The sequence below is a fragment of the Eptesicus fuscus genome, chromosome 4, assembly GCF_027574615.1.
Source record: "Eptesicus fuscus isolate TK198812 chromosome 4, DD_ASM_mEF_20220401, whole genome shotgun sequence".
NCBI classification, from domain to species: Eukaryota; Metazoa; Chordata; class Mammalia; order Chiroptera; family Vespertilionidae; genus Eptesicus; species Eptesicus fuscus.
In genome coordinates, this window is record NC_072476.1 from 90507577 (window position 1) to 90520660 (window position 13084).

The following is a 13084-nucleotide window of genomic DNA, read 5'->3' on the forward strand; positions in this document are numbered from 1 at the left end:
AAGTACTTAATGAATGACTGTTGGACTCATCTATTGACTAATTATTAATGGATAGATAGAAAGGTGGGTAGATGGATGCATGAATGGATGATAAGATTACTTCAAGTACCAGTTCCACCTTATTAACAAGTGGACACTGAATGAACACCTATCATCTTTTTAAACAACCTACAGGGTTTGGAGCAATGACAAGAACTCCAGGAGTCAATAGTCTTGAGTCTGTATTAAACAGAAGTTCTCTTGCTTAGGGAAATACACTTTTTAATTATACATTATATTTGCCTGGCTAACTTTGATGGAGAACTGGTACTTGTGGATCAATCAGAAATTTGAAAAAAGATTTAGATTGTAGTGCTCCAGTGACAGCCTCGTTGAAAATTAGCAGGCAGATGACTTAGAAGGACATGGTAACTCTCATAAAAAATCGACCACACTTTGTTAACAGGATCTCCAGCTTGCCAGGAATGCAGTGCATTTATTATGGTGCTACTAAGACTGCGGGGAGTACATCAATTATTCAGGGTGGGGAGAGACATTCATTTTTTTTTACAATGCAAAGGAGATTATTCAGGAATAAAAGTGATCAGAATGCATTAATATGTTTCTCCATTTAAAGTGAATAATGTATTCCTTCCTCCCGTTAGGCTAAAGCACAAGCCTTAGGATAAGACTAACAGTTAACAGATCTAGCTTTATTTTCTAAATCGTAGATTTGTTTAAAAATAGAAACTGTAGTGATGTATGATATAATGAATAATTTGTTAATTGAAAGAATATTTAAAGTCTAATTATTAAACCATTTTTCTCTGGTAATAGTGAATAAACCAGTGAACTGTTCAGATGCATATTCTTTCATTTTAGATGGTTGCACATGTATTCATAAATATGATAAAATCAGCTTTGTCTTATTTTTCCAGCTGATCCCCTTTCAATCTCAAATTTAAAACATTGCACTAGAGAGTAAGGATGAATATATTTGGTGTGCATGGAAAGGAGGATTCCTGTGTAGCTAATAAATATTCACAGAGAAATTCAAAAACTGTAAATTGAGTATCTACTATGTGCCATGAATTGTTTTCCTTGCTGGGACTTGGGCAATGAACAAGATCCTGAATTTACATTCTCCTCTATGAAGACAGATAAGTGTAAAGAAAACTCTTCCTCTTCTCCTTTCTTCTTCTTCTTTTTCTTCTTCTTCTTCTTCTTCTTCTTCTTCTTCTTCTTCTTCTTCTTCTTCTTCTTCTTCTTCTTCTTCTTCTTCTTCTCCTTCTCCTCCTCCTCCTCCTCCTCCTCCTCCTCCTCCTCCTCCTCCTCCTCCTCCTTCTTCTCCTGCTCCTCCTCCTCCTTCTTCTCCTTCTCCTTCTCCTTTTCCTTCTCCTTCTCTCCCTCTCTCCCTCCCTCCCCACCCCTTTGATTCTGTCTGAGACACAAATTAGAAATATAGTATTGCTAAGGGGTCACATGGAAGGAGGTGAGTAATGCTGGTGGACCTAGACAAGGTCATCCCAGCCGGCCTATAGTATATAAGAAAGTCCAGTCTAGATCAGTAGAACTACCTAACCGAGGGTCAGAAACAGAAACATGTGAGTGAGCCCAGTCAGGATCAAGGCAGATCCAACTTATCATATTTCTTGTGAGCAATAATGAGTGTTTAATGTTTAAATCCCTGCATGTGTAGGCATATACACATGCAAATATGTGTTTATGTATCATATCAGTCTTAGCAAATGTGGGTTGTTTCCCTGGGACATACTGCCTGATAAGGGAGACTTATTTTCTCATACCCAGGCCATTCAAAGCGGTGATTTAGGTGAATGTAGCACTTATCTACCCTCTAAACAAACACAGTACACTAAAAATTCAGCTAACCACAGAGCACAGTGTCGCTAGAAGTTATACATCCAGGAACTATGGAGTTGAGGAACTCATCCTAATGCTGCTTGAGAGATTATCCTTAGAAATATGAGGGATTTGGGCCCTGGCCAGGTAGCTCAGTTTGTGGGTTAGATTCCCCCATCAGTGCACATACAAAAATCAGCCAATGAATGCATCAATAAATAAAACAACAAGTTGATATTTCTCTCTCTCTAAATAAATACAAATTTAAAGATAAATAAAAATAAAAAAGAAAGAAAGATGAAGGATTTGGGACAGAATGCACCTGACCCTTTACCAAGTCAGGGTCCTGGCCTGCTAGTTGTGGTCACTCAGCCCTTCTCATTTTTATGGGTTTCTCAACTTGAGAAGCCATTGTTTAGAGAGGCTCAGAGAGCTTCTCGGATTCCTACTACAAAATGAGAATTCTATCCAGTGCACACCTTCCTGTAAAACTTGAGGACCACGCTATTAGACAAACACCCTGAATCTTAGGCGTATTCCTGTTTGTACATGCCATATATGCTATCGTCTGTCAGCTACATTCTGGTAAGGTTCTGATTTGTATTCTTCCCCACCCTTCATTTAATTATATATTCAGCTGTAACATAACCCTACCTTTTAGGATAATATCAGAATTTGATTCCTAATTAATAATTATGTTATAACTAATCAAATTAATAATTATGTTGCAACATGTAATCTTTATGATCGCTGAATTAACAGAATTGTCTCTTTAGATAATACAGGGTGATAGCAAGAGTAATTTTACAGTTGTGAGTAAACAAAGCTCTGTTTATTCCTGTATTATTTTACATATAAACAACTGTAAACCTACTTTTGCCCCACCCTGTATTGTACCTTGTATGATTTTTTTCCCCCTGTTAGGATTACCCTTTGAAATCCCATTTTTATATTTTAATACAAGTTGACTAGCCCATATATCATAGCATGGTCACCATAAAGTTACTTCTAATTTTGTCTATTGCATCCTAGGACCTTTTATTATTCTATGTATACATTAATTTATGTAAATAATAGATTTTTTATTTTCAGATTTTTATTTCAGTGGAAAACTGCAAAGTGTTACTTTACTTGCAAGCTAACATGTTAGCCTCTCTCTCATTCACGGGTCCTGGCCAAGACATGATACTCCTAGGACAGAGACGAAGGGCTTCATTGTTTATGTCAATAGCTATAGATGGTCCCTGCATTGTTTCATGCCAATTCCCAAGCCTCAATCCCAACTGGAGATGTGGAGAGGGCAGGTGACACGAACACACTGAATGAATTTTGTTACAGGAATGCTGAAGTTGGAGAGCCCGACTCAAGCTTCTCCAAAAGAAAAGCTAACATTACCTCTGTTTACAATAAATATAAAAATGCAAAAGTACCATGGAATTGGCTATCAACCTGAAATTACAAGAGTTAGTAATACTTTTTCAAATGCAGATGATCAGTTTACATCTACAAGTGAAAATTGTATTTTGTGGGAAAAATACAAGTAAAACAGAAACAAACAAAAAATATGGGTTTTGTATTGAAAGAAGCAAATATAGGTACAATGAAGATAATTATTACATCTAATCTAATAATAGACAAATATGCAAATTGACCGCACCTTCGCTACACCTAAGCCACACCCACCAGCCAAGCCACACCCGCCAACCAATCAGGACGAGTATGTAAATTACCCCAACAAAGATGGCGGCTAATTTGCATATCAAGACAGCTTCCAAAGAAGCCAAGAGCTGCAGAAGGGAGTAAAGCTTCGAAGAAGCAAGCAAGCCGGGGGGCTGGGGGGGGGGAGGAGAAGGGAGGAGCGAAGTCAGGGCCGGGGGCGAAGGGAAAAGCAGGCGGGTTGGTGGAGAAGGCGGGGCGGGTGACAAGGGCGGAGCGGAGGCGGGGCCGGGGGCGAAGGGAAAAGCAGGCGGGCTGGCGGAGAAGGCGGGGCGGGCGACAAGGGCGGAGCGGAGGCGGTGTAGAGTGCAGCAGGAAATCCTATTGCAGGATTTTTCCTGCAATGGGAATGCTAGTTAATATATATGCATTCAAGTTCAAGAGAACTACCAAATAACAGAACTACATATTTGCATACTATAAGGTTTAGAATAGGTTTGCTACATCCCCAACTGAGGGTTTAATAACTATTTCAATTCTTATTTTTCTTATCCTTATCAACGTAATTTTAAATGAATTCTTTCTCTGAATTACGCCCTTAGACATGTGGAGTCTGGTGCTAATGCTGGGTGTTCAACGTCAGAATGATATTGCACTATGAACCGATTGGGGTTGAAATGAAATATCACTTATATGCTGCTGATGACAAATATGTGTCTTTAGCTCAGATTTCTCTCCTGAGTTCCGCCTGTGCTTGTCATTGTCTGCACTTCTCCCTAAAACTGAACTCATCATCTATCTTTCTTTTCACACTTACTCTTTCTCCATTATTTCTATATTAATAAATGGCAAACTATATCCACCCAATTTTTCAAGCCAGACATAATAAACCCATCCTTAGTCCCTTCTCCTTGAACATTTCACTATCCAATCATTTATTTCTCATAACTCTGGAATCTGTACATCTCTCCGCATCTTCACTGCCACCAACCTGCTCTAAGTCACCAAGATCTGGATGCCCACGCTAGTCTTCAAATGGTTTCTTGCGGTCATCTATTTCAGACTTTTTAGTGATGCCATATTTATCTTCAGATGGCTTCATTTATCTTTAAGATGAATTATATCCTTCTTTATATATGTTATCAGGCTATTCATTTTCTGAATCTCATCCCATACCTCTCATCTCTTGAAATTCTGTGCTTTAGTTAAATTGATTCTCTTTAATTTCCTGTAGTGCTCAGATAAACTCTCACCTCACAAACTCTCCACATACTGTTCTGTCCTCTTCTATTTCCTCTATACCTGGATTAACATATGTTTATTTGAACAATAACTTAACCTTCACACCTTCTGGGGTTCCCACATGTACCTCGAGGCTATTTGAAGTCCACGATCTGTATGTTTCTAACATACTGTGTATATTGCACACTGTTTTAAAATTCATCTAAATGCATTGTTGAATCCATGTCTTTCTGATACAGTAATTTCATTGAGGGCATGAGGGTACTTGCCTAGTTCTCTAAAATCCCCTAAGCACTTAGAAGTCTGTCAGTCACATTTAGACAAACCATTGACTAGCACATCACAATTCGTCTTCCAAGAATATCTGAAATCCATTAATTTGTCACCCAAAAGTATAATGCTTATTGTGTTCACATATAAATGTATATTTCAAATAAAAATACTTCTTTTGAGGTTTGGCCTTTTTTTATTCTTATTTTGACATCATGGCAAGGTTTCTGGCTTTCTGATTTTGTGCCTATGCTCTGCACACTTGGAAAGCAGGAATAATTTAGAGAATATTTGTCAAATTTCACGCCAGCTTATCAGCAACACTTCAGGTGCTTTAAGTGGAAGAGGAGAAACATCCACTGGAATAAAATCAGTGAATTCTTCCACGTACTACTTCCAGCAGCAGTGAAATCAATTGTATCTAAGAGGAAAAACTGTATGCTAATAACACCTTTTATTCAGGATTCTCAGCTAAGTGGTCAATTTTCACTTTCTACAGCATTATATTAACCCATTCTTAATCTAACTTCTTAAAGCAGAAAATATGTTCACTGTATTATTTATTGAAGATTTATTTCAGATATTATTAGAATTAATATTCATGAAATATTTCACTCCAAAGGCCTCACAGAATCTATGCAATAGATAATAAATCAACACATATTTAGTAAAAACCTACTATGGGCAGGCAAAGTTTTAGTTGATGGATCCATAGCAAAGAACAGATTGGATATAAAAATCCATGCCCTCTTGAAGTTTGCATTTTGGCATGGAAAATAGACAATAACAAAATAAATTGCATACTGTATTCAAAGATTATACGGGGTATAGAGAAACATAAAGCCAGCAATGGGTTTCAGGGTGTGGTTGTGACAAAGGTCTCTCTTTGACAAAACCCTACTCAGGTTCCCCTGAACTCCCTTCTCAACTAGACCCTGACTTTTGGACTTCTGTGTTCATCTCTATATTGCCCAATCTTAGCAAGAATCATGCTAAGTCAGTTTAGCCAGAATCATTGATATGTAATCTGGTTACTCAACCTCCTCCATTCTGCAAGTGATGTCTGATCAGTCTGGCCTGACCTCAGCAAGAAGCCTGTTACGTAGGTTTAGCCAGAATCCCTCTTGATCTCTGATGTATCATCTTAGTAACTTTCCATCCTGCTCCTTGGGCCCCTCACTAAAGAGCATAGAAATGCACTAGTAGGTAAAATATAGTTTTACATTAAGATTTTGAATTTGTTTTTAGGAAGGTATTATTTTCAAGGTTAGAGAGATAGAACATATTTTAACATTAATCTCAACTTATATTTTAAAATTTTTGTGTATATGGTATGTGGACCTATATGTGTTTTCTTGTTCCAGGTTTCAGTCTTGTTCAGAGCAAAAAAATATATAGTATGATATAAAAAGTTTATAAAGTTACATTTAAAATAGCCATTATCAAGTCAAGAGCATATGTGTCATTAGTCTTAGCAGACTCACAGGGTTGCCTAAGTAAGTCTCCTCTACTAATTTACTGAAGATATGTTAAATGAATAGTTTATGGAAAGTTTAGAGTTAGACAGACATTTTAGATTTCCAAGATAAATGTCCTTTATTCTAAATTAGTTATTAACACAGGATCATTTTATAAGAGTAAAATACTTGTGTGTGTTTTTCAAGTAAAAGAAATATGGTGATTTCTCTCCCTGGCTGGTTTGGCTCAGTGGATAGAGTGTCAGTCCTACAGACTGAAGGGTCCTGGGCTTGATTTCTGTCAAGGGCAAGGATCAATTCCTGGTTGCAGGCTCCATCCTGGCTCTGGTCAGGGCACTTATAGGAGGCAACCAATCAATGTGTCTTTTTCACACTGATGTTTCTCTCTCCTTCTGTCCTTTCCCCTCCCTTCCACTCTCTCTAAAAAAAATCAATGGAAAAATATCCTCAGGTGAGGATTAACAACAACAAAAAAGAAATATGGTGATTTCTTATTAAAACATACCACTGACTTTAGTCAGACATATAGTTTATCTGTAATCCTGCTGCAAGTCCAATTCAGTTCCACTCTATACTAGCTCAACCTTTCAAAAGTTTAGAACTACATCTTCATTCAAAAGCACTTAATAATTTCGAGTATTTTGGCAATTAAGATTCTGTATTAAAATTTTAAACCTATATCACATTCACCTGTACTTCAGAGACTACTTATTTATTTCCAGTTGTTGCTAGTGATTGAGGGGTTGAAAAAAAAATTACACGCTATTACTTCAACTCATGACTGCATTTCCCCAGATGTATCAAAGTTGCTGCCAACTCATGTTCCATCATTTCTTTATATTATCACACATCCCACTGGCAGTTTATTATTATAAAAAATAATTCTAATAAAGTACGTTAATCAAGAAACAATTATGAATTTTTAGAGTGAACATATATTCTTCATCTGCATATTTAATAGAAGTAGAGAGAAGGGGGTGATTTCCAGGGGCTGCAGGTAGGTAGAAATTGGGAAGTTACTTGTCAAAAGGTATAAAGTTTCAGTATTGCAAGATGGATAAGTCTTAGTGGTCTATTATTTTGCATAGAACCTACAATTAATAATACTGTGTTATACTGTGTTGCATACTTAAATATGTACTAAGAGGGTCTCTCTTATGTTAAGTGCAATGTAACACAAAAATAATAAATAAAGAAGGTGGGAGGAAACTTGTGAAGGTGGTAAATATGGTTAGAGCATAGATATGGTGATGATATCATGGGTGCTTTTTCTAAATGCATCATGTTGTGTACATATAAGTGGTATTGTGTAGTACTTGCCCATCTGTGTGTTGTTTATTTCACTTAGAGTAATGTCCTCCAGATTCACCCATGCTGTTGCAAATGACAGAATTTTCTCCTTTTATGGTTAAATAATATTCCATTGTATGTATACACCGTATTGTCTTGAATGTTTAGGGGAATAAAAAACTAAACTGTTGATTGAAAAATATGCAAAAGTCATGAACCCACAGATTCACATGCTTAAGACAAATGGTATATATGCATATGGACTTGAAAGGGGCTCTTGGAACTTTTAAAGAATGCTCAACACTCATAATAAAAGACATAAAATTAAAACTGTACAAAGATACCATTCCCTATCTCATAATGACAAATTTTAAAAACCTAACAATGCCCTTTACTGCAAGCTATGGATCAACAGGCATTTATGCATAGCCAGTGGGTTTGTAAACTTGTATAACTCCTATGTATAGAATGTGGCAACATCTTAAAAAAAAGAAACCCTACATTTGCATTTACACCTTAAAACCTAGCAATTTTATTTAAAAGAATTTACTTTGAAGTTGTAATTTTAACAATACAAACATATGCAAAGATATCCAGTGTGGTATTATTTACAATAACAAAATATAAGAAACAACCTACAAACACACCCCAGCAAACTATCTGAAAACTACTGTACATAAAGCAATAAAATATTATAAAGTTGTAAAATAGAATGAAAAGCTTTCATGATATGGAGTAATTTCCAAGACAAATTGTATCTTAGAAATAAATGATATGCAGATTAATGACAGATAGATTTTATTTATATATTATATATATACTAGAGGCCCAGTGTATGAAATTCATGCATGGGTTGGAGGGATGTCCCTCAACCCAGCCTGCACCCTCTCCAATCTGGGACCCCCTGGGGGATCGGGCTTAAACTGGCAGTCGGACATCCCTCTCACAATCTGGGACTGCTGGCTCCTAACCGCTCACCTGCCTGCCTGCCTGATTGCCCCTAACTGCTTCTGCCTGCCAGCCTGATTGCCCCAATTGTCCTCCACTGCCAGCCTGGGCACGACCATCTTGTGGCAGCCATCTTGTGATGACATGAGGGCGGCCATCTTGTGATGATGTTGCATGCGATGGCCACATAGGCTTTTATTAGTATAGTTAAATGTTAGCATTTGTGAGAAAATGAAAATAAGACATATAAGTATATATGTGATCTTAGTTTAAAAAAAAATGAAAAGCAGACCATAAACATAAAACAAGTTTAATGACTTGCTGAAAAGAACAGCAATGGGTGAGTAGGGATAGAGAATGCAGTGATATTTTGGTATTTGAGCTCTGTTAATTTTTCCCAAAATCAAACAATAAATTAAATCATATCAAATAGAGGAGAAAAACTAAAATTAAATGCAAATAGAAAAAATAACTACATCAATTTAATAAAATGCAGAAATATACCCCTACAAGCAAGCATGTCAAACTCAAAGGCTAACACGGGCCAAGTAAACAAGGTTTAAATTTATGTGGGCCACAAAAAAAATAAATAAATAAAAGCTTCACTTTTCATAGAAACGTAAGTTTATTTTAATAGAGACGTGCCGAATACACAGGGCTGAAATAAATGAGTAATCATTAACATAAAATAATAGATCATTTTAATAAAAATTAATATTTTTTTCTTGAACATTAACTTACCAGACACTGAATAACTGCACAAATTAATAAGTGTAATGCAAATAAACTTATTTTTCTTGTTCCCTGAAAGCAAGATATTTCCTGTTGCGCACACCAAACAAGTCAGCACAATACTAATGATGTGGCAATCGGCTGCTAAATATTCACTGCTAGTATTAGTGGAGAGAAATGGTGCACCTGTGCGTAAGGCGTGTAAGGGAAATGAATGCAACACGATTATAGTAATCAGTCATTAGCAAACATTGTAGTTTGTTATTAATAATTATGTATAACAGGATATTGTAAAAATTAAGTTACAAAATTTTTATCAAAACATTTCTTACATACCATTATATTGGCGGGGCTGCAAAAATATTCGTTGTGGGCCGCGAGTTTGTCATGCTTGTCCTACACAGAATACTTTCATGTAACTTTGAACACTACATTTTTATTGTACTTCCTTTGTGAGATATAATTTTAAGGACAAAAAAGAAAAGGAACATAGGAGTTTTAAGGACAAAAAAGAAAAGGAATGTAGGAATTAGTAGTAGTGTTAGTAAAGCAATTATAATGCTGTTTTCTATACATTGCAAAAGGAAATGGCTGGGAACTCAGTTGCCTTGTAAGGGAAAAGGGAGCTATAAATCCTAACATGGGTAAAGTGAGAAGAATACTCAGTTTTCATGTTGGAAGAGATGGAATTGAAAGTAATAGGAACTTGTAAAAAGAAAGACAGGTGATAGATGACATAGGCCACCAACATGACCTAAAAGCCATGACCTCATTCTAACAATGAACATGACTGGACTCCAGTCTGTTTTGTAAACTGTTTGCAAGCTTCCTTGACATATAAGTGATTTCAGGTATGAAGAATAAAAACAAAACAAAACAAAAAACTAAGCAGCCTTTGAAAATTTTGTGTGTCAGAAATCAAGAATGTGCTCAAAAACCAATGTTATAAAAAAAATCCTATTAGACGCTGACAACGTCCAAATCATGCCTTCAGCTTCCGTGAGCTGGCTTCTGCTCTCTTCCTCAGTCTGTCTCAGGATCTTTGCATTAGCTGTTCATTCTGCTCTGAGTGTTCTTTGTCCAGTGTCCCACTGGCTCACTTCTAGGCTTGGTTCCAATGACCCATCTCAGCGAGGCTTTTCCTAATCCAAAATTTTCTTCATCCCAGCATGTGTAATCCCCCTCTGCGAAGTCTATTTTTTCATCACACTTATAATTTTCTAAATATTATGAAACTCAGTTAGTTATCCTTATTTTTCTTCCTCACCCATACACACTGGAATAAATGCCAATTAAGACAGGTGGGGTTTTTTTGCTTGTTTTATTCACTGTTACTCATTATTCATTAGTCCTAGCCTAGTGTCTAATACCTGTCCTAAAATATACTTTCAATACATCTTCTTGAATAAGTTTGTTAACTCATGAATGCACATTTGTCTCCTACATATAGCCACTTTAAATATAGTCATCTGCTTTATGAAATAGATGTTTCAGAAAGCAAATCATTTGGGCACCATTTGATATTCTTAAAGTTATTTTAATATACTTCTTTCTTTTACTACTTATTTTTAATGGGCAATCAAATCCTGCTAATCCCTCCTTCCAAATGTCTTTAAATGTGTCATTTTATTTTATTATATGTGTCACTGTATTTACTTGCTAACTTCCACCACCTTCGTTCTGGAGCTCATCATCTCACACCTGGAATACTGAAATAGCCTATCTTCTGGAAAACATACACAAATCATGCTCTGCTTCATTCCTTCCTAAATGAGCACTTGATTTCTCTAAATAACAGCTTTCAAAATTGACTTCCAAACTCAAAAATTATCAATGAGTCTCTAGCCACTTATGAGGTAATACCTTCAGTTTAGCATTCAAAGCACTAAAGAGTCTGTTTCTATTTATATTTTGCTCCTGCCCTTGGCTGATTCGATATATTCTTCTCTGAATGGTTACTCATTTCATTTTACTAAGTTTTGTCTTCAAAATGAACAAAGAGAAAACTAAAAGGAGATAATCTAAGTGTAGACTTCAATTATAATAAGGGTCTAGAATCACTTTTACAGAGTAAGAAGAATATGGAAGTCAAACTCCTAAAACCACTTTATATATATCCCCAAATTGTGAGCATATCAAGGGGAGAGAAAAACAGAGAAAAAATTCAGTATTGATTGGCAACCTCGCTTATCTCATGACACCATTTGTGGAGACATCCATCTTGGGCAGAAAGATGGGAGCACTTATTCACTGTTGGGAAAAATCTGTTTCCAAGCTCATTCAGGTTGATGGCCCAATTCTGGTCCTTATGGTTGTTTGACTGAAGTCCCTATTTCCTCAGTGGCTGTCAGCCAGAGTTCAGTCTTTGCTCCTAGAGGCTCCCTACATTCTTTTTCATGCTTTTTAAATGGCAGTCCCTACAGCAACGATGGGTCAAATTTCTCTCATCCTTTTAATATCTCAACTACCCCTACTTCCACATCTCTCTGACTGACTCTTGTCTTCCTCTTCCTCTTTTAAGGACTCACGTTTTTACCTTGGATTTACCCAGATAATCTAGGATAATCTTCTTATTTTAAGGTCAAGTGCATAATTTTAACTCATTTCTTACGGCCATCTGGGAAGAGGAATAACCTCCTTATGAGATAGTAAAAATAAGCCTTTCTGGAAAAGGTACTAATTATATTTACCATCAGAAAGACTGCCAAGAGTCCTTAGTTATAAAATATCACAGCAGCATAAACAATTTGTGGATTTATGGCAATATTGTTCTGAAATGGCTCCTCTGCATAACCATTCTCTCTTAATTTATTGCCTAGAATGTATCACATCTTTTAAATCTGAAAATAAGCAAGTTCAAATATGGGCTAAATGGGGCAATTTGGGGAGGTGATCTGTGTTATCAGATCTCTTCATTAAAATAATGGATTGTTTGTTCTTGGTGTTTTTATCTCTTCAATAATCTATAAAATGGTGCTAAGTAAGAGATATGGTAAATTTTATTCTGATTAAACTATTCAAACCTTTTGTGTTACGTGTTTGTATTATATTACCCAGAAAGGTGTAGTATAAAACCCTCAGGAAGAAAAACCCTTAAGGAACAGTCATAGAAAGAATAGTCTATCAAGAATTGGCCAAGGATGTAGAATATCATAAGATAACGTGATGGTTAATATATGGGTCAACTTGACTGAGCCATGGGGCATCTGGACATTTGGTGAAACATTATTCTGGGTATGTCTATGTGGATGTCATTGAATGAGAGATTAATATTTACGTCAACATACTGAGTAAAGCAGATTGCTCAGCATACATAGTGTTGGTAGGCCTCCTGCAATCAGTGGAAGTCCTGACTAGAACAAAAAGGTAGACTCTCTTGCAACTTAACAGGGAATAACCCCTTCTTGATGCCTTTGAAGTGGTGCACGGGGTTTTTTTTCCTGTCTCTGACTCAAACTGAATCATTGGCTTTTACTGGGTCTCAAAAATACCAGGCTTCAGACTGGAACTAGACCTTCTCCTCCTCCGATTCTCAGGTCTTTGGACTTGAACTAGAACTATGTCATCAGTGTTCCTGGGTCTCCAGCTTGTCAACTGTACATCTGGGGACTTGTCAGCCCCCATGATCA